The sequence below is a fragment of the Marmota flaviventris genome, chromosome 6, assembly GCF_047511675.1.
Source record: "Marmota flaviventris isolate mMarFla1 chromosome 6, mMarFla1.hap1, whole genome shotgun sequence".
Lineage (NCBI taxonomy): Eukaryota > Metazoa > Chordata > Mammalia > Rodentia > Sciuridae > Marmota > Marmota flaviventris.
Window position 1 is genome coordinate 120,960,564 of NC_092503.1, and position 20,058 is coordinate 120,980,621.

At 41.6% G+C, this 20,058-nt stretch overlaps 1 long non-coding RNA gene across 2 annotated transcripts; it reads left to right on the plus strand.

Moving 5' to 3' along the window:
* The first annotated feature begins 3,071 nt into the window (after nt 1-3,071).
* Nucleotides 3,072-18,310, plus strand: LOC139706246 (uncharacterized). 2 transcript variants are annotated; one of them, XR_011707880.1, is made up of 3 exons: nt 3,072-3,276; nt 12,484-12,583; nt 17,926-18,310. It is a non-coding gene; the product is annotated as an uncharacterized lncRNA (long non-coding RNA). The 2 variants fall into 2 exon arrangements; XR_011707881.1 differs by having other exon boundaries at nt 3,121-3,276; nt 18,075-18,310.
* Nucleotides 18,311-20,058: the final 1,748 nt, after the last annotated feature.

A 20,058-nucleotide genomic window follows, 5' to 3' on the forward strand; every position in this document is an offset into this window, starting at 1 on the left:
CCAGTAACATCTTCCTGATGTGATGCCCTCAAGACCTAACACACTGCATTTTTCATTGTGGGACACACATGGCTCCTTCCAAGTCAGACATATCTTTTCCTGAGACACAGAAAGCCTGTGGTGAGCAGAGTCTGGATCCAAAGTGACAGATCCTGTTGATAGAGTTATCAAACATGCTGTGTTTCTGGCATTGAAGATGGAGGAACAGGCCCCTAAACAAAGGAATATAGATGGCCTCTAGAAACCACACAAGACAACAGCCTCCAGAAAGGAACAAAGGCTTTTCCACACCTTCTTGGACTTCTGACCTATAAACATGTAAGATAATATATTTCTGTTGGCTTAAGCCAATAAGTTTGTAGTAACTTGGCAGCCAATACAAAACTAATATGCCTACATAGGTGCCACACCCAATGTGGAACAAAGCACTGGCAGAGAAATGTGCTTGCAGAAAGCATGAAACTCCTTATCTTCTGCACATAGGAAGCCAGGACCCTGAAAATTTCACATGCTCCACTAGAAGGTGAAGAGACAGGTTCCCAGTGAGCCAGTGAACCAGAGGAGGTCTGAAGTTTGAGGAGAAAGCCCAATAGTAACCAGAAATAGGTGACCCAGACTTTGGACTTTACCTCAGGTCAGGAGAAGGGGACCAAGCAATGAGATGAGACCTTCCTTTTCTCAGGAGACACCAACCCAAAGGTCTTAGGAACCAGTTCAGAGTAGCCTACTAATGGTGAGGACCTGAAATAACTAAGAGAAAACACATGGCCTCTTTCCCCCCACTGTCCAAGGCCACATAAGTCTCTTCCAACCTCCATACTTCATGTTCAAAAGGAAGGAAGGTCATTGACCAAAGAAAAGTTAACATATGTCATACACTCTAAAAAGTCTTTAATTGGAAAGCTTTTGCCTCCAACAGGGCAGAGCCTCAGGAACAAGATTAGAATGATCAAAATAATGCCGCCCTTTCCTGCCAGCAGACTACCGCAGGACATCAAGCCAGGACCAGATCCACTCATACCAGCCTGTGCAGGTCCCAGGCACACAGCATCCCCTTCCACCACTCCCCCTGCAGGGCAGAAAGTCACCATAGGAAATTAAAAACAATGATGAAAATCAGCAGTGGGAGGGATTACACTAAAGGAAAATCTAATCAGAGAAGAAAACAAATCAAGTTAAATACAAAAAATAAACAAAAATGGCTGGGAATACAAATCATGTCTCAATAATAACCCTGAAGGTTAATGGCCTAAACTCACCAATCAAAAGACATACACTAGCAGATTGTATCAAGTAAAAAAGACCCAACAATATGCTGCCTCCAAGAGACTCATCTCATAGAAAAAGACATTCACAAACTGAAGGTGAGGGGTTGGGGAAAAATCATATCACTCACATGGACTGTGAAGGCAAGAAGGGGTTTCATCCTCATATAAAATAGAGTAGACTTTAAACAAAAGTCAATCAAAAAAGATAAAGAAGGATACTACATACTGCTCAAGGGACCCATACACCAACAAGACTTAAGAACTATAAATGTATATGCCCCAAACCATGGAGCATCTATGTTCATCAAACCAACTCTTCTCACATTCAAGAGTCAAATAGACCACAACATAATAATTTTGGGTGACTTTAACACACCTTTTTTATCACTAGATACATGTTCCAAACAAAAGCTGAACAAAGAAACTATAGAACTCAATAATACAAACAATAACTTAGACTTAACTGACATATATAGAATATTCCATTCTTCAATGAGAGAATATACTTTCTTCTCAGCAGTACACGGATCCTTCTCTAAAACAGACCATATACTATGCCACAAAGCAACTCTTAGCAAATATTAAAAAGTAGAGATACTATCCTGCATTCTATCAGATCATTATGTAATGAAATTAGAAATCAATGATAAAATAAGATATAAAACGCACTCCAACACCTGGAGACTAAATAACATGCTACTGAATTTTAAAAATGGGTTACAGAAGACATCAAGGAGGAAATTAAAAATTTTTTAGAGCTGAATGAGAACACAGATACAACATATCAAAAATCTCTAGGACACTATGAAAGCAGTTTTAAGAGGAAAGTTCATTGCATAGAGTGCATTCCTTAAAAGAAGAAAAAGTCAAAAATAAATGACCTAGCATTACATCTCAAAGCCCTAGAAAAAGAAGAACAAATTGACACCCAAAGCAGCAGAAAACAGGAAATAATTAAAATCAGAGCTGAAATCAATAAAATTGAAACAAATAAACAATTGAAAAAATTTACAGAACAAAAAGTGGGTTCTTTGAAAAAATAAATAAAATTGACAGACCCTTAGCCATGCTAACATAGAGAAGGAGAGAGAAAACTCAACTAACATACATAATCAAAAAGGAAATATTACAACAGACTCTATAGAAATACAGAAGATAATTAGAAATTATTTTTGAAAACTTGTACTCCAATAAAATAGAAAATAACGAAGGCATCAACAAATTTCTAGAGTTATATAATTTGCCCAGATTAAATCAAGAAGATATACACAGTTTAAACAGATCAATTTTAAGTGACAAAATAAAAGATGCCATCAAAAGTCTACCAACCAAGAAAAGCCCAGGACCAGACTCACACACAGCCTAATTCTGCAAGACCTTTAAAGAAGAAATAATACCAATACTCTCCAATTTATTTCAGAAGTAGAAAAAGAGCCAAATTCATTCAGTGAGGCCAATATCACCCTGACTCCAAAACAAGGCAAAGACACATAAAAAGAAAACTTCAGAGATCCAACATGGCGGCGGGCGGAGAGGCAGCATTTTCAATACCCCCCCAGTGATGGGGTCATAAAGACGCATAGATAACACTTAGATTCTACCAACGGAGAATCTCCTAGCAAAATTCCACTGAAGAGAGACCGGCCGGGAGCTACTAGGACTTTTTGAAGTGACAGATTGCCCCAGACGAGCGAATCCCTGCCAGGAGACGCACAGGTCCAGATCCGATAGCCACAGTCCGCGCGCCACTGCGTGGCTGCCGGCCTGTCCGCCAGCAGCAAACATGACTGGGTCCCGCTAGCCTCCGAGATGCAGCTTGGCAGGAAGAAGTCTTTAGCCAAGCCTTCATGAAATAGCGAGCTGGGAGCTGAAGCCAACTGGGGACGGACCAGTCACACCCCTCCCTTCCGGCACTCCGGCAAGGAGCCTGGGGCCCGCCATAGCAGAGAGGTGACATCATCGGAGGTCAGCCGACAGAATTCCTTCCCAGCAGAATCCACTTTAGCAGGTGTGTGACTCCCTCCCCATCCAGATACAAGCAGCCAGGAAACTTCATGGACCTCTCAGGGGTCGTGTCTGTAGGGAAGCAGAGGGGATCCCCGACCCCCAACCCCCCATATCACCAGCGGTGACTCCCAAGGTCTTAGCCTCCAGTTTACCACAGCACTGGTGCTTAAATGGGACACGCGGTGGGGCTGCAAGTGTAACTAGATCTCTGGGGAACCTCTTCTGGTGAACAGGACCTGGCTGGCTGGCTGACAGGAGGAAGCGGGGTGAGGGCCGGAAAAGTGAAACGGCTCTGGACTGACAAGTCCGAGAGACTCCCAGGAGACGCCTTACAGGGATTGCTATGGGCAGGTAGAGAGCAGAAGCTCCGCTCAGAGGGCACAGCTCCACCTACTGGAAGAGAAGAAAATGGATCTCTAAGACTTCAATATTTTTGTTTCTTTTTTTTTCTTCTTCTTCTTCTCTCTCTGTTCCTTTCTCCCCTTTTCCTTCTCTCTTTCTTTCCCGTTTCAAGTTTTATTGTTCTTTTCATTCTCCTCTAATCTATCTATCTCTCTCTCCTTCTTTCTTTTTAAGAGCACTTTCATTCCCCTACCCCCCAACTTTCATCCCAAGCATTACGTCTTCCATTATGTGTAATTGTCTAAATGCAAATAGGTGAATGTCTCGAGGCTGTCTATAGGGCTCCTAAATACCTAGCTACTACCAACACCCTGATCCGATTGCCTGTTAGTATCCACCTTCAGTAGAGCAATCTTCTAAAGTAGCCAAGACATACTAACCCTCGTACCATCATAGCACCTAACCTAAACATATAGTCCTAAGAACAAACAACAAATCACTATATGCATACAGAACCTGGAAGCCTTTTATGAATTGAATGAATCAGCTTTAAAGTACAATAAAGCCCAACATTTCTAGACATAATCTCCCACCACAAAGGAGAGAGAACAGAGATATACAAAGCCAAAACAAATGCATAGGAGAAAGCAGTTACAAAGCAGTCAAACAGAGCTGGAAAGTAACGTGAACAAAATGAAAAAACAAGGGAAAAAAGGACTACAAACAATGCAGGACAACTTAAATCTACAGGAGAACCTAGAAGCATCAGAAACATGGACAGGGAAAGAAATCAAGGCATACCTAACTCAGATGGAATGGAATATTAGAAAAGACATGAGACAGCAAGTCAAAGCATTGAAAGTATATTTTGAAAACGAACTAAACAAACAAATTCAAACTGCAAAGAACGAGCTTTACCAGGAGATAGAGATTAAAAAAAAAAACAAAAAACAGTAATCCTAGAAATGCAAAAAACCATAAACCAGATTAAAAACTCTAACGAGAATATTACAAATACACTAGATCAAGTAGAAGTCAGAACATCAGTTAATGAAGACAAAGTTTATCAACTTGAAAAGAATATAGTCAACACAGAAAAGATGCTTAAATCTCATAAGCAATCTGTCCAAGAGATATGGGATCTCATAAAAAAAAAACCAAATTTGAGAGTCATTGGGATAGAAGAAGGGACAGAGGATCAAACCAAAGGAATGGACAACTTATTAAATGAAATAATCCTAGAAAACTTCCCAGAGATGAAAGATGGAATGGATTGCCAAATTCTGGAAGCCTACAGGACCCCAAACATCCAAAACCATAATAGACCAACTCCAAGACATATAATTATGAAGATAGCTAACATACAGAACAAGGAGAGAATATTAAAAGCTACGAGAGAAAGGAGGCAGATTACATTCAGAGGTAAACCAATTAGGTTAACAACTGATTTTTCATCACAGACTTTGAAAGCGAGAAGATCCTGGAACAACGTATTTCAAACACTGAAAAATAATGGATTCCAACCAAGAATACTGTATCCAGCAAAATTAAGCTTCAGATTTGACAATGAAATTAAAATCTTTCACGATAAACAAAAGCTAAAAGAATTCGCAGCCAGAAAACCAGCACTGCAAAGCATTTTGAGCAAAATACTACAAGAAGAGGAATTGAAAAATAGTGCCCAAAACTAACAGTGGGAGGTATCTCAGTAAAGGGGGAGAAAAATAACCAAAGAGGAAAAACTAGCCAAACTAAAATAAATAAATAAATAAACATGACTGGAAGTACAAACCATATTTCAATTGTAACCTTAAATGTTAATGGCTTAAATTCACCAATCAATTGACATAGGCTAGTAACCTGGATTAAAAAAACAAATCCAACAATATGCTGCCTTCAGGAGACTCATATGAAAGGAAAAGACATACACAGGCTGAAGGTGAAAGGTTGGGAAAAATCATACCACTCACATGGCCCTCGGAAGCAAGCAGGAGTGGCCATACTCATATCGAATAAAATCAACTTCAAACCTAAGTTAATCAAAAGGGATAAAGAAGGACACTATATACTGTAAAAAGGAACCATCCACCATCAAGACATAACAATTATCAATTTGTATGCACCAAACAATGGTGCTGCAACGCTCATAAAACAAACTCTCCTCAAGTTCAAGAGTCAAATAGACCACAACACAATAATTATGGGTGACTTCAACACACCGCTCTCACCATTGGACAGATCCTCTAGACAAAAGCTGAACAAAGAAACTACAAAACTCAATAACGCAATCAATAACCTAGACTTAACTGACATATATAGAATATATCAACCATCATCAAGTGGATACACGTTCTTCTCAGCAGCACATGGATCCTACTCAAAGATAGACCATATATTATGCCATAGGGTGACTCTCAGTAAATATAAAGGTGTGGAGATAATACCATGAACCACATCTGATCATAATGGAATGAAACTGGAAATCAATGATAAAAGAAGGAAGGAAAAATCCTACATCACATGGAAAATGAACAATATGTTACTGAATGATCAATGGGTTACAGAAGACATAAAGGAGGAGATAAAAAAATTCTTAGAGACAAATGACAATACAGACACAACATACCAGAATCTATGGGACACAATGAAAGCAGTTTTAAGAGGGAAATTCATTTCTTGGAGTTCTTTCCTCAAAAAAAGATAAAAACCAACAAATAAATGAACTCACACTACACCTCAAAAACCTAGAAAAGGAAGAGCAAAACAACAGCAAATGTAGTAGAAGACAAGAAATAATTAAAATTAGAGCAGAAATCAATGAAATTGAAACAAAAAAAAATTGAAAAAACTAAAAGTTGGTTCTTTGAAAAAATAAATAAGATCGACAGGCCTTAGCCATGCTAATGAAGAGAAGAAGAGAGAGAACTCAAATTACTAACATACAGGATGAAAAAGGCAATATCACAACAGACATTACAGAAATACAGAAGATAATTAGAAAGTATTTTGAAACCCGATATTCCAATAAATTAGAAGATAATGAAGATATCGATAAATTTCTTAAGTCATACGATCTACCCAGTTTGAGTCAGGAAGACACACACAATTTAAACAGACCAATAACAAAAGAAGAAATAGAAGAAGCCATCAAAAGACTACCAACCAAAAAAAGCCCTGGACCGGATGGGTATACAGCGGAGTTCCACAAAACCTTCAAAGAAGAATTAAAACCAATACTTTTCAAGCTATTTCAAGAAATAGAAAAAGAAGGAGTTCTTCCAAATTCATTCTATGAGGCCAACATCACCCTGATCCTGAAACCAGACAAAGACACTTCAAAGAAAGAAAACTACCGACCAATATCTCTAATGAACTTGGATGCAAAAATTCTCAATAAAATCCTGGCGAATCGAATACAAAAGCATATCAAAAAAATTGTGCATCATGATCAAGTAGGATTCATCCCTGGGATGCAAGGCTGGTTCAATATACAGAAATCAATAAATGTAATCCACCACATCAATAGACTTAAAGACAAGAACCATATGATCATCTCGATAGATGCAGAAAAAGCATTTGACAAAGTACAGCATCCCTTTACGTTCAAAACACTAGAAAAACTAGGGATAACAGGAACTTACCTCAACTTGGTAAAAGCTATATATGCTAAACCTCAGGCTAGCATCATCCTAAATGGAGAAAAACTGAAGGCATTCCTTGTAAAATCTGGAACAAGACAGGGATGCCCTCTATCACCACTTCTATTCAATTTAGTTCTTGAAATACTAGCCAGAGCAATTAGACAGACAAAAGAAATTAAAGGCATAAAAATAGGAAAAGAAGAACTTAAATTATTGCTATTTGCGGATGACATGATAATATATTTAACAGACCCAAAAGGGTCTACAAAGAAACTGCTGGAGTTAATAAATGAATTCAGCAAAGTGGCAGGAATTAAAATCAACACACATAAATCAAAGGCATTCCTGTATATCAGCAACAAAACTTCTGAAATGGAAATGAGGAAAACCACTCCATTCACAATATGCTCAAAGAAAATAAGATACTTGGGAATCAACCTAACAAAAGAGGTGAAAGATTTATACAATGAAAACTACAGAACCCTAAAGAAAGAGATAGAAGAAGATCTTAGAAGATGGAAAAATGTACCCTGTTCATGGATAGGCAGAACTAACATCATCAAAATGGCGATATTACCCAAAGTCCTCTACAGGTTTAATGCGATGCCAATCAAAATCCCAATGGCATTTCTTGTAGAAATAGATAAAGCAATCATGAAATTCATATGGAAAAACAAAAGACCCAGAATAGCAAAAGCAATTCTAAGCAGGAAGTGTGAATCTGGAGGTATAGCGATACCAGAGTTCAAACTGTACTACAAAGCAATAGTAACAAAAACAGCATGGTACTGGTACCAAAACAGGCAGGTGGGCCAATGGTACAGAATAGAGGACACAGAAACAAATCCACAAAATTACAACTTTCTTATATTTGATAAAGGGGCCAAAAACATGCAATGGAGGAAGGATAGCATCTTCAACAAATGGTGCTGGGAAAATTGGAAATCCATATGCAACAAAATGAAACTGAATCCCTTTCTCTCGCCATGCACAAAGTTAACTGAAAATGGATCAAGGACCTAGATATCAAATCAGAGACACTGCGTCTGATAGAAGAAAAGGTTGGCTACCATCTACATATTGTGGGGTCGGGCTCCAAATTCCTTAATAGGATGCCCATAGCCCAAGATTTAATAACAAGAATAAACAAATGGGACTTACTTAAACTAAAAAGTTTTTTTCTCAGCAAGAGAAACAATAAGAGAGGTAAATAGAGAGCCTACATCCTGGGAACAAATTTTTACCCCTCACACTTCAGATAGAGCCCTAATATCCAGAATATACAAAGAACTCAAAAAATTAAACAATAAGATAACAAATAACCCAATCAACAAATGGGCCAAGGACCTGAACAGACACTTCACAGAGGAGGACATACAATCAATCAACAAGTACATGAAAAAATGCTCACCATCTCTAGCAGTCAGAGAAATGCAAATCAAAACCACCCTAAGATACCATCTCACTCCAGTAAGATTGGCAGCCATTATGAAGTCAAACAACAATAAGTGTTGGCGAGGATGTGGGGAAAAGGGTACATTTGTGCACTGCTGGTGGGACTGCAAATTGTTGCGGCCAACATGGAAAGCATTATGGAGGTTCCTGGGAAAGCTGGGAATGGAGCCACCATTTGACCCAGCTATCGCCCTTCTCGGTCTATTCCCTGAGGACCATAAAAGAGCATACTATAGGGATACTGCCACATCAATGATCATAGCAGCACAATTCACAATAGCTAGACTCTGGAATCAACCTAGATGCCCTTCAATAGATGAATGGATAAAAATTATGTGGCATTTATACACAATGGAGTATTACACAGCACTAAAAAACGACAAAATCATGGCATTTGCAGGTAAATGGATGGCATTAGAGCAGATTATGCTAAGTGAACCTAGCCAATCCTTAAAAAACAAATGCCAAATGTCTTCTTTGATATAAGGAGAACAACTAAGAACAGAGCAGGGAGGAAGAGCATGAGGAAAAGACTAGCATTAAACAGAGACGAGTGGTGGAAGGGAAAGGGTGACAGAAGGGAAACTGTATGGAAATGGAAGAAGACCCTCATTGTTACACAAAATTACATATAAGAGCTTGTGAGGGGAAGGGGGGAAAAAACAAGGGAGAGAATTGAATAACAGCAGATGGGGTAGAGAGGGAAGATGGGAGCGAAGGGGAGGGGGGATAGTAGGGGATAGGAAAGGTAGCAGAATACAACAGTCACTAATATGGCATTACGTAAAAATGTTGATATGTAACCGATGTGATTCTGCAACTAGTATTTGGGGTAAAAATTGGAGTTCATAACCCACTTGAATCAAATGTATGAAAGATGATATGTAATGTTTTGAACAACCAATTAAAAAAAACTCCATGGCAAGGGTGGTGAGGACAGAGCATCTTTTGGGGAATGCAAATCTGGTTTTTATGGTAGGGGTTACCAGAGACTGAAGTCAGGGGAAACTCACCACTAACCAACATCCCCAACCATTTTTATATTTTATTCAAAGACAGGGTCTTCCTGAATTGCTTGGGCCTTGCTACTTTGCTGAGGCTGGCTTTGTACTTACAATCTTCCTGCCAGAGGCTCCCCAGCCACTGGGGTTCAGGCATGTGTTTCACTTTCCAGTGGCTTCTCCTGCCACATAAAGGGCAAGAAATCTTTGGAAGCCTGCCCTTAATTGGGCAGATTTTCTTCTAGTGCCCTCACTTTCTGTAATGATGACAGACACCTACAGAGGCTCAAGGATTCTGTGGAGAAGAAAAGAGGGTGGCCATGAAGAGCTGCAGTCAATAATTGTATTGGTCTCTTGTCCCTCTTTTCTCCTTTCTTAGGTCACTCCATGTTTCCTCCTGGTTTGATCATAAAAGACCTACATGGCTAACTTTAAGGGAAGTCCCAGGGCCTGCTACCAATTTTGTAATTTCTAAAATCTGGGGCAAATTGAAGAATAAATATATCTTTTAAAATAAGTTGCCTTTCAAGAGATGCAGGATCTAAGAATGTATATTTTACTAAGCCTTCCTTCAATATTTCTACAAAAGTTCTGGGATTTCATGCCAACCCCTGATCAAGTGATGCCAATGTCATAGAATAGGTTTCATCCTATTATTTTTAAGTGCTGCCTGGAGACAAATGATCAGGTGATCTCTGTATCACCTTCAAAGTGATTCATCATAAGTCCAATGAGGATGCTCAGTTTGAACAGCAGAAGGGCCCACAAGGTATAAAGTGTTAGGAAAATATAAATCATCCTCCAAACCTTAGCAAACTGAGGTCTCTGTTAGAGTTTGACTCAAAATTATTGTTATATCTCTCCAGATTACCTCAAGGCCTGAGTTTGAATCCTCTATATATTTATCAGGGTCATCAGCAAACCTTTCTAAATCCTGTTGGGCCTGTTTTAGACCTTGCATAGAAAAAGGTACCTGCATTCTTACCAGTCAATATTCTCCATTTTCCTCTTGTAATGTGTATAAACTGGTAGTAGGCTAAATAGGGACAGACTCATGATGAGGGAAACAGGGTTGCGGGAATGGGAGCAGGTAATGGTGGGTACAGAGGAGAGTGGGAGAATTTGATACTGACAGAAGAGTGTTAGGTACATTGTTGAGAGGAAGGAAGGTGTGGTTTGGGGGTCCCTAGGCCAGTAATGTTTTGACTCATTGAACTAGAAAGGCCTCATCAGAGTAGGATGGGCATGATATTGAAAAGTGGGGGAGGGAACCAAGAGTTTTTGTGTCACTCTATTGGAAACATAGATAGTCCAAAAATAACAACAGGATTACTGACATAGAAAAGAGGAAGAATCATTGTATTCCTTGGCTTTCCTTTGGAATAATAAATGTGAGGGGACATGGGGTCCATGCAAAGGCACTATAGAATAAGGACCATAACTACCACTTTGGTGAAGAAAAGATACCAACTGAGAATATATTTCTTAGCTATGAGGGATCTTCAACTAGTGCCCCATGAGAAGATTTGTAAATAGATAAAGGTGGTTAACTCATTGCCCTCCAGATTCTGGAAGTAACCTATAAAAATGGTGGTGTGATGCCCATTACTAAAGAGAGACAGGGGGACACCATAAGGCAACAGCCATAACAGTGGAGCCTCATTGCCTCTCTGATGGCCTTGCTCAAAAGAATGCCACAGAAAGCAAGAGAAAGTGTACATCTACATGTCAGCAGGAAAAAAAAATGTCACTGTTATTAAGAGGAAAAATAAAGATGAACAGTGACAACATAAATGACATTAGACAAAGCATGGGTGTGACATATGGAAGAGGATTCAGCAGAGGAAAGTGTAGACAGAGAAACTAAAGCAAACTGTAAGATATCAGAGGCTAAGTTAGACATAATCTCAACCAAAGCTGGGAGAGGAAAAGGTGAAGTTTAAATTCCTTCCTGTAGATGGCTGTCAATCTGATTCAAGGCACTTGATTAGATGTCACTGGTGAGTGGGGAGTTGAAACTCCAAACCTCAGGTCTTGTGTTCCAAACAAAGAAAATTTGAAGTCAGAAACCAAAGATAATGCAAGATAACTTTTTCTTAAAGTAAAAATAAAGTAAGGCTCAAACAAAGAGCATTCTCCAAACAGTGGTTCACTCCCAGCAGAGAACAATGAAGGAAAGAGTCCTGTCTCCAAATTCTTTGGTATTTTATGGTTGCCCTGAGAACTGGGTCCACATTCACCACTTTTTGACAATCAGGTGTTCAACTCCTTCATGTCAAGGGGTAGAGTTTTTACTTAGTTGTTCTTCTCCAGAACTGTCATATTGGCCATCATATTAAGTGGGGGGGGCTTCATTTACAAGTAAATACTATGTTACTGTGAGTATTGGGGTCAATGACCAGAAAGAACTTAACTTTTTTCTCCTGTAATGCTAAGAAAATGTCTCTTCTGAAATTTATTGAGACACTTATGACCATAAATTCTAGCTTCACAATGACCCTGACAAGAGTTAGTAATAGCCCCATTAATCTTTCTTGGTGTATTTCTTAATTGACTCTTTGTTCTGATTATTTGTGTACCTGTTGTTTTTCTGCATTATCTGCCTACCCACTTGCCTTAAAAGTAATTTAAAGAAAGCCTTAAGAACAACATAAAGAAAACCCATGACATTGGCTGTTATTTGTTTGCATTTCAGTGCTCACTACTAACTGCGATCTAACATCTCTCACCCACTGAGAGAACTGACAATGGCCTTCTTTGGTTTGGCAGGTAGAGGTCAGAGGAGGGTCCCTCTGCCTTGGAGCTGGCAGGCTGCATGGCAGATGAACAAAATCCCCCTGCCTTCCACAAAGACCATGAAGGAAAGCAGGTAAGAGGGTGGGGGTCAGTCACAGAGCTACCTTTGTCAGGATGTCCCTCCTCACACTGTACAGCAACCAGGCTTCCTAAAACTTGGTGAAGTTCTTCACTGATCTTGCACAGCCCTGTGGGCAGATTGGACAAAAGTCCTCACAGAGAAGAAATTAAAGCAGAGCACAGCTGTCCAAGTGGCCCAAACATAAGCACTAAGGGGGTTGGAATTCAGGTCCCACCACCCTCGTTCAGGGCTCATATCTATTGGGTGGCAAAGAGCCAGGCACACATGGGCACGGGCCTGGGCAGGCACCAAGAGATGTGGTTTCACCAGACTGAGGTTCTGATGGAGTTGGTGTCTGGTGCAAAACTTTAATACAACTGTTAGCTCTAAAAACAGGAAAGCATATGTTCTAATCAATAAAATTTTCCCTTTTTGACAATATTATGGTACAAAACTCTGATGTCTTTTTCAGATTTAAAAATGTAATAATAAAATATAATATTATTACAGAATAATATTTAAAACAACACAAAATGCAAGCAACACTTTAGATTTCTCACAAAACATATTTTCCCCCAGATTAATTTTTTTTTCACATATATCATTTATATATCTTTATGGGGTATATTATGGCAACTCAATAGACGTATACAAGTTTTATCATGCAACTTTGATATTACATCCAGGAAGTCCCTATAATGAAACCTGAATTTAGTTTCATTGTGATGAATTACTTTTCCTAGAATTCATACTGTGACAGAGTCTGAGAGACTGTCTCTTCAGGCCCTTCAAGAATTAGGACATTCTAGCATTTCAAGCAGGAAAGATGAGTCTGGACACCTGAGGAATTTGTAGGAAGCAGATTTATTTAAGCTGCAGCAATCCAGAGGGGCTAACACCAAACAAGCTCTGGACCCCAGATCTGGAAATTCTCTAAGATTTCAGTGGGTGGTTACACAGCACAATGTTTAATAAAACTTAATTTTGTTCCACATTCATAGGTTGGACAGAGGTTTCACAATTTTTTACACAGAAAACAGAAATTTTCGCACATCAACAAACTTGATTGGAGACTTTTTTTTTTAGGTTGTAGATGAACACAATACTTTTATTTTTATGTGGTGCTGAGAATTGAACACCAGGCCTCACATGTGCTAGGCAAGTGTTCTATCACTGAGCCACAACCCCAGCCCTGCAGGCCTAACTCTTACAAGAAAGAGAAACCTGGCCTTTACAACAAAAAGGAGCTCAAAGCACAATGAGTGCTCTGGATATTTTGCTGACTTCTTAAAATTATCTCTTCTTGTTTAGGAGAGAGACTTGTGTGTTACAATTAAGGTGGGAGTCTTTTGGGAACTACAGCATTACCCACTTTGATGCTCATTATTTAATCCTCTAAGTCAAAGGGCATTATTATCTTCTTGGCTTAAAGCTTTATATAATGTAATATCATAGTACTTGTTTCTCTTTTTTTTTTTTTAAAAAAAAAAAACCTGCTTCTATTGTAGAACCACTAGTTTTAATGTAAAGAGGAAACAAACATGGAAGCAATAAACAAGTTCATAGCATAATCCATGCTATGTCAATTAAGCTTTTGAATCCACCAAGAAATGGAAACCATCCTCCAAATAGTGAGCTTGGATCTCAACTGCAATGCCCTTTCAGGATTGAAGTGGTACATGTGTTTGTTTTCTGATATTATTAACTATGTGTTTGATTGTTATCAGTCCTAGAGTCAAGACAAAACAAAGAACTCTGTATATGACAGAAGTAAGGGGTGGCAATGACAGTATAAGAGCTGTCTTAAAGAGTGAAACAGTCCATTTTCCTTTAGGTTAGTATATCTTTCACCTTGTACAACCAACCCAGAGTGGCTGAAGCAGGGCTGATGTTTCCTCAGGCTTTGGGCACATTCAGGCTAGTCAGCTTCCAGAGTGACTTGAGCAGGGTTGGTGTCCTTCGGATCTTTGAGTTTCTCTGGTGTTTCCTTCTTCCTGATGCTCAGCTTAAGGGGTACAAATTAAGGAGGGAAAGCTGCAAAAGAATGTACATAAGAATAAGAGATTTTATTTTCAGGAGGTTCCAAAGCAGGCTAAAAGGAACAAAGTATTACATAATGTATATCTCTGCATGTGTACATACATGTATTGACATATTTGGTGACACTCTAAAAAGAATAAGGCATTGTAGATAGTGCTCTATGTGGGGGTGTGACAAGAGATGGGGGATATCCCAGGAGGCTTGAACTATGTAGATTTAACTCAATGTAACTCTGAACAAATTTGAAAACAGCCTATAATTTCACAAGCCTGACCCAACATTGACTTATGATCTTCCATATATTATTATTTCATCTAAAATATGAAGTAAATTCAACCGCCTGCTCACAGGTCAGTTGCCTTCCAAAGGTGCACCTCTAAATGGGTTGACTTTAATCCTGATCCTGCCATGGAGTTCTCCTGAGCCCTTGGGTGAGGGGTTTCAGAGTTCTAAATTCAGATGGGTCACTGTGTTTTACTTTTGGTGATATGAGAGGATGGAAGATCAGTATTTTTATGCTTTTTCTGTGCCTGATATTTTAGGAGCTCAGATTGTGGGTGTTCTTAGGAATGCAACAGTTGCTGCACCTCTAAGTGGGTTGACTTTAATCTCAGAAGATATTTCTGCATGGAAATCATGTCAAATGCCTTCCTGGCTCCCAAAGCTCCTTCCTGGCTTCCTAGGTACTGCTCAACAGCTTAGTTTTACCCCTGGCTTATCCTCCTCACCAACTTTACTTTACCAGATGCAAACCCAAGGTTGTACCTAGTTCTGCACCCTGCTCAAGGTCACCCAGTTAAGAGGGATCTAAATCCAGCTCTACCCAATCTGAAGCCTTCACTTCTCCTCACACTACCCCTTAGCCAGACAAACTTGCTTACTTCTATTTTTCCTTTCTTGATAATCTCTTGGAAGAAGCCAGTGTTAGGCTAGGCTAAATTTGGTAGATCTAGGAGGGTATTTTCCCAATAGGCTATTTTTCCTACAAGTCCAGGTATGGCCATTCTGGCTGTCCCCAGCCTGCTGCAATGTACTGGGGCCTCACACCACTGCCCAGAGACCCTGTGCCCAGATGACCCTATGTCCAGGACACAGAGTCTCCTCAGGGAAGAGTGGAGGAGTAGGGGAAGGAGACACCATGGAAAGTTCAAGAGAAAGGACCAGAAGGTTCTTCCAGGGCTAGACTCCCAGAGCAGCCAGAGACCCCTCTCTATCTTGTCCTACAAGATCAGGTCTAGACCTGGCCAGCAGCTCCCAGGCTCTAACCCCACCCTCTCACCAGTGAGCTGGACCCACCCAGCCCCACCCACTGCCTGCTGTGAGGACTGCAGCCTTTATTTAAAGTGCTCACTTGTTTATTTGGATGAGTTCCCTGAGTTAGAGCCACAACTCCTCAAGGGTCCTGAGGACTGGTATCTGGTCCTGGGGTGACAAAAGGCAGGCAGCATGCAGTGGAACTTGGTGAGGTGACTGTAATGGAGAATGATCAGTTTCCCAGCTCTTATACATCTTGAGCAGAGAAGCATCCTTGGGATCATTTCACTGCAATGGCACCATCATGAAATGGTGGCATATGGTGGCAAGAGCAGCATCCAGCTGTTTTGGGCATAGGGCATCAGGCCTCAAAAGTCAGGAGTTGAGTATTGGCATGGGGTGTGGGTGACTGTGGTGGTGTCAGCATGCAGCTGTGATTTGGGAGTTCCTTGCTTCCTACTCATGGTGGCGCTGACAGTGGAAGAATCCAGAAACAGTGGTTGTAACAACAGATGCATCCAGCCATGAGTGTTTTCATCTGCCATAGTGACAAGGGTCTGGCTGCAGTTGCAATGAAGTTGGCCCCAGTAGTGAGTGTCACTGTCTAGTATCCATGTTAAAGTCTGGTGGCAGCAGGGTGTAGCTCCAGAGTCTGGCAGGGGCGGGAGCAACATGCAGCTGCATCAGGGGTCCAGCCTCAGTATAGGGGTTGGGCACCAGGTGTGGGGTGGGCAGTGTTGGAGTCCATCTGGAGTTTGGAAGTTTGAGTGCTGCACAATGGTGGTGGCACCATAAGAGTTCAGAAGCAGGGGCAGCAACAACAGGCAGTGTCCAGCAGTGAGAATCTTCATCCTGCAGAAGGAACTGGGGTCCGGCTGCAGGGCAGTGAAGGTGGCATCCAGTAGCCATGTGGGGAGTCTGGTTGGCCGCAGCGAAGAGCTCCAGGCTGGCATGTCAGCAAGGGCATGGGATAGTGGGTGTCAGAGTGAGAAGGTAACCGGTAGCTGGGATGTCCTCTGTGGTGGAGGCTCCAGGCCCTGGTCTTGCTCCTGGTCGACTGGCCTGCTCAGGAAGAAGCACGTGGGAGGCAGTGGTACCTAGGCAGCTGCCCAGGATCTTATGCTGCCCACATCTGCCATGTCTCGCTCTGGCCATGAGCCCACTGGATGTCTGCTCACCCCATCACCTGATATAGCCTCTCTACTGAGGAACTAGGCTGTCTGCTAGGTTGGGGCGGTCTTGGGAGAGAACCTCACCATACCCAGCCACATCCTGCATGGACTGTGGGTGCAGAAAGCAGAGGTCCTAGGACATCGTCACCCCCAAAGTGCAATTCTGTGACTGGGGGTGGCAGAAGACCAAGACAGAGAACTCGTTGCCCTTAGAATCCCACTGCCACCTGTGCCCTCCACCCTTGTCCTACCCCAGGGATGCACTTGGAGGGTGAGGATTTTCTAGGCCCCCCCACCTCCCACCTCTGCACTCTGCTACCACAGCCAAGGGGAGATGTAGCTGGGGAGGGTGGGTGTCTTCTCCCAAGGCTGCCCAGCTGGCAGCAGGCCTACTCATCCCTCAGAGGCTGCAACTCAGGGAGGGGCAGGGTGAACTCAAGGATTAGGTGAGCAGCCTGGTGGACTCAAGGCCAATGCCAGGCATTGGTGGAATGGGCAGCATAAGGTACTCAGCAGGTGTCTGGGTACCACCAGCTCCTGCGCCCTGCTTCGTGAGCAGGCAGGCCCTACCAGGAGCAATGCCAGTTGCCTGGAGGAGCCACTGCAGAGGCCATCACAGCCTCTAGTCGTCCTCTGACTCTGAGGCCTGCTGTCCCAAGCTTTCACCATCTCCGCTAACAGAGCTCCACACTGCGGCCACTGGAGTCCCCACAGGGCCACCAGTGATGCCGCAGCCACCATCACTGCACTGGGACCAGACTCCTGCCACTACCAGAGGATGAGAATGCTCCTCTCTGGATGCCTGGCTTGACGTTGCCACCTACAGACTCCTTGGTTGCCTTTGCCACCGCTGCCATAACTGAACTTCAGACACCAATACCTCCACAGATTCCAAACGCCAAGGCTTCACTGCCCAGGCTCCTGCCCATGGCTGTCCTCCAAGCCTGAGGCCAATTCTCCATCCTGCCACTGATACATCTGGGCTCCTCAAACTGCCTTAAGACACCTAGGCTCGCTGTTTGACATTCTCCCCACAGATGGATGCTGACACTGCTCCTGGTCACTGGGAACCTCCAATGGGAAACCCTGCTGTGGAACGCTGAGGTTGGCTTCTATATGCTTCAGTCCCAGAAACCAGACTTCTTTCACAGCCACTAGATGCCTTTGCAGGTGCCACCTATACCTCCAGGCTTGGGAAGGGTCCAGCACATGCCCTTCCATGCCTGCTGCCTGTTCATATCTGTCCGTGGAATAAACCATTGATTGGGTTAAAGCTCTCAGAACTGAATCATTTCACTGATAATCCTTGTATTGGCTCGCCCATGAGCTTCTGGGGACACCTACTACCTAAAGCACAACACATCTTCATCGAATAGCTTAGCAAGACCTTCTAGATGACTTGCAAGAGCTTCTACATCAGCACTTGTTTCTTTGCCTTGCACTTTTATTTTATGGAGAGGGGCCTCTTGCCAAAAACATAATGGACCAAACTCTGGCACCTTCAAACTTCTTCTGCAGCTTTCTCACTTCTCTTGTCAGTATAACAATCTAAAGTGATGGCCTTATCTGGATTTGGCTTCATCTTCATAGAACGTGGGTTGTTTCTTCTTTTCTTCAGAATATAAAAAGTTTTTCCAGATCAGCAATAAGGCTGTTCTTGCTTTCTAGTCATATACATATGCCCTGGAGCAGCACTTTAATTTCCTTCTTGAACATTTCCTTTGCATTCTCAGTGTGACAAAGTAGTGTAAGAGTCACAGCTTTTTACTTGAAGTGCAAAACGTAAGAAGACTCTTCTTTTTATTTAAACAATACAGACCATTACTGAGTCATTAACGGTTCTAACTTCAATATTGTGTCTTGAAGAATAAGAGGATGGTGAGCCATGATCTGTGGAGCAATAAGAATGTACATATTAAGGTTTTTATCTTATATGAGTGGGATTTGTAGTGCCACATGACAGTTAAAATAGATCATAGTATGAGTTATAATGGCCTAAAATCTTCAACACTCATTAGGCAGTCCCTTCTGCTCCATCACAGGGGCATCTATCTCACCTCATCCTTCATGGCCTGTTTGCATCCTCTCTCACAGCACCTATGAGCTCTACATGGGCTCCGTCAGCAGATATGCAGTACTGGTGGTGGCACAGCCTGGTGAATGGATTAAGCACTTTTAGGTCAACATAAAAGAATGTCACTAAAAATACTTACAATGCCATAAGAATTAGCATCACAAAAAATAAAATAGGTAATCTCAGAGGGGAGGGGAAGGATAGCTGTGCTGGGGGTTCTGGCACTGGGTAATGCTCAGGAGCTCACATGTGGGAGATGCCATTGAAAAGTTTAGAACTAGGGAAGTGAGGATACATTCTAGGAGATGTGGAGGGCTGTGGCCTAATAGTTTCTTGACCTCCTGCCTCTATTGTTTTGGACCCTGAATGTATATTGCTGCCAGGAAAGGTGGCTCTCTTTCAAAGGATGGGATGGCAGCTTGGAGCACCATATGTACTATATATATACCAAGTGGAAGATAATAATGTTCAATATCCACTGACTTTCTTATTGGCAGCTAAGCTTCCTCCTCTTCTTGAAGGTTCAGTGGCCACTGGTGGCTCCATATCTTCCTGTGTGGTCAATGCTGGTGTAGGACCAACATATTTGGTGACACTCTAAAAAGAGTAAGGGATTGTAGATAGTGCTCTATGTGGGGGTGTGACAAGAGGTGGGGGATATCCCAGGAGGCTTCAACTATGTAGATTTAACTCAATGTAACTTTAAACAAATTTGAAAACAGCCTATAATTTCACAAGCCTGAACCAACATTGGCTTATGATCTTCCATATATTATTACTTCATCTAAAAAATGAAGTAAATTCAACTGCCTGCTCACAGGTCAGTTGCCTTCCAAAGGTGCACCTCTAAGTGGGTTGACTTTAATCTCAGAAGATATTTCTGCATGGAAATCATGTCAAATGCCTTCCTGGCTCCCAAAGTTTAGGTACTGCTCAACAGCTTAATT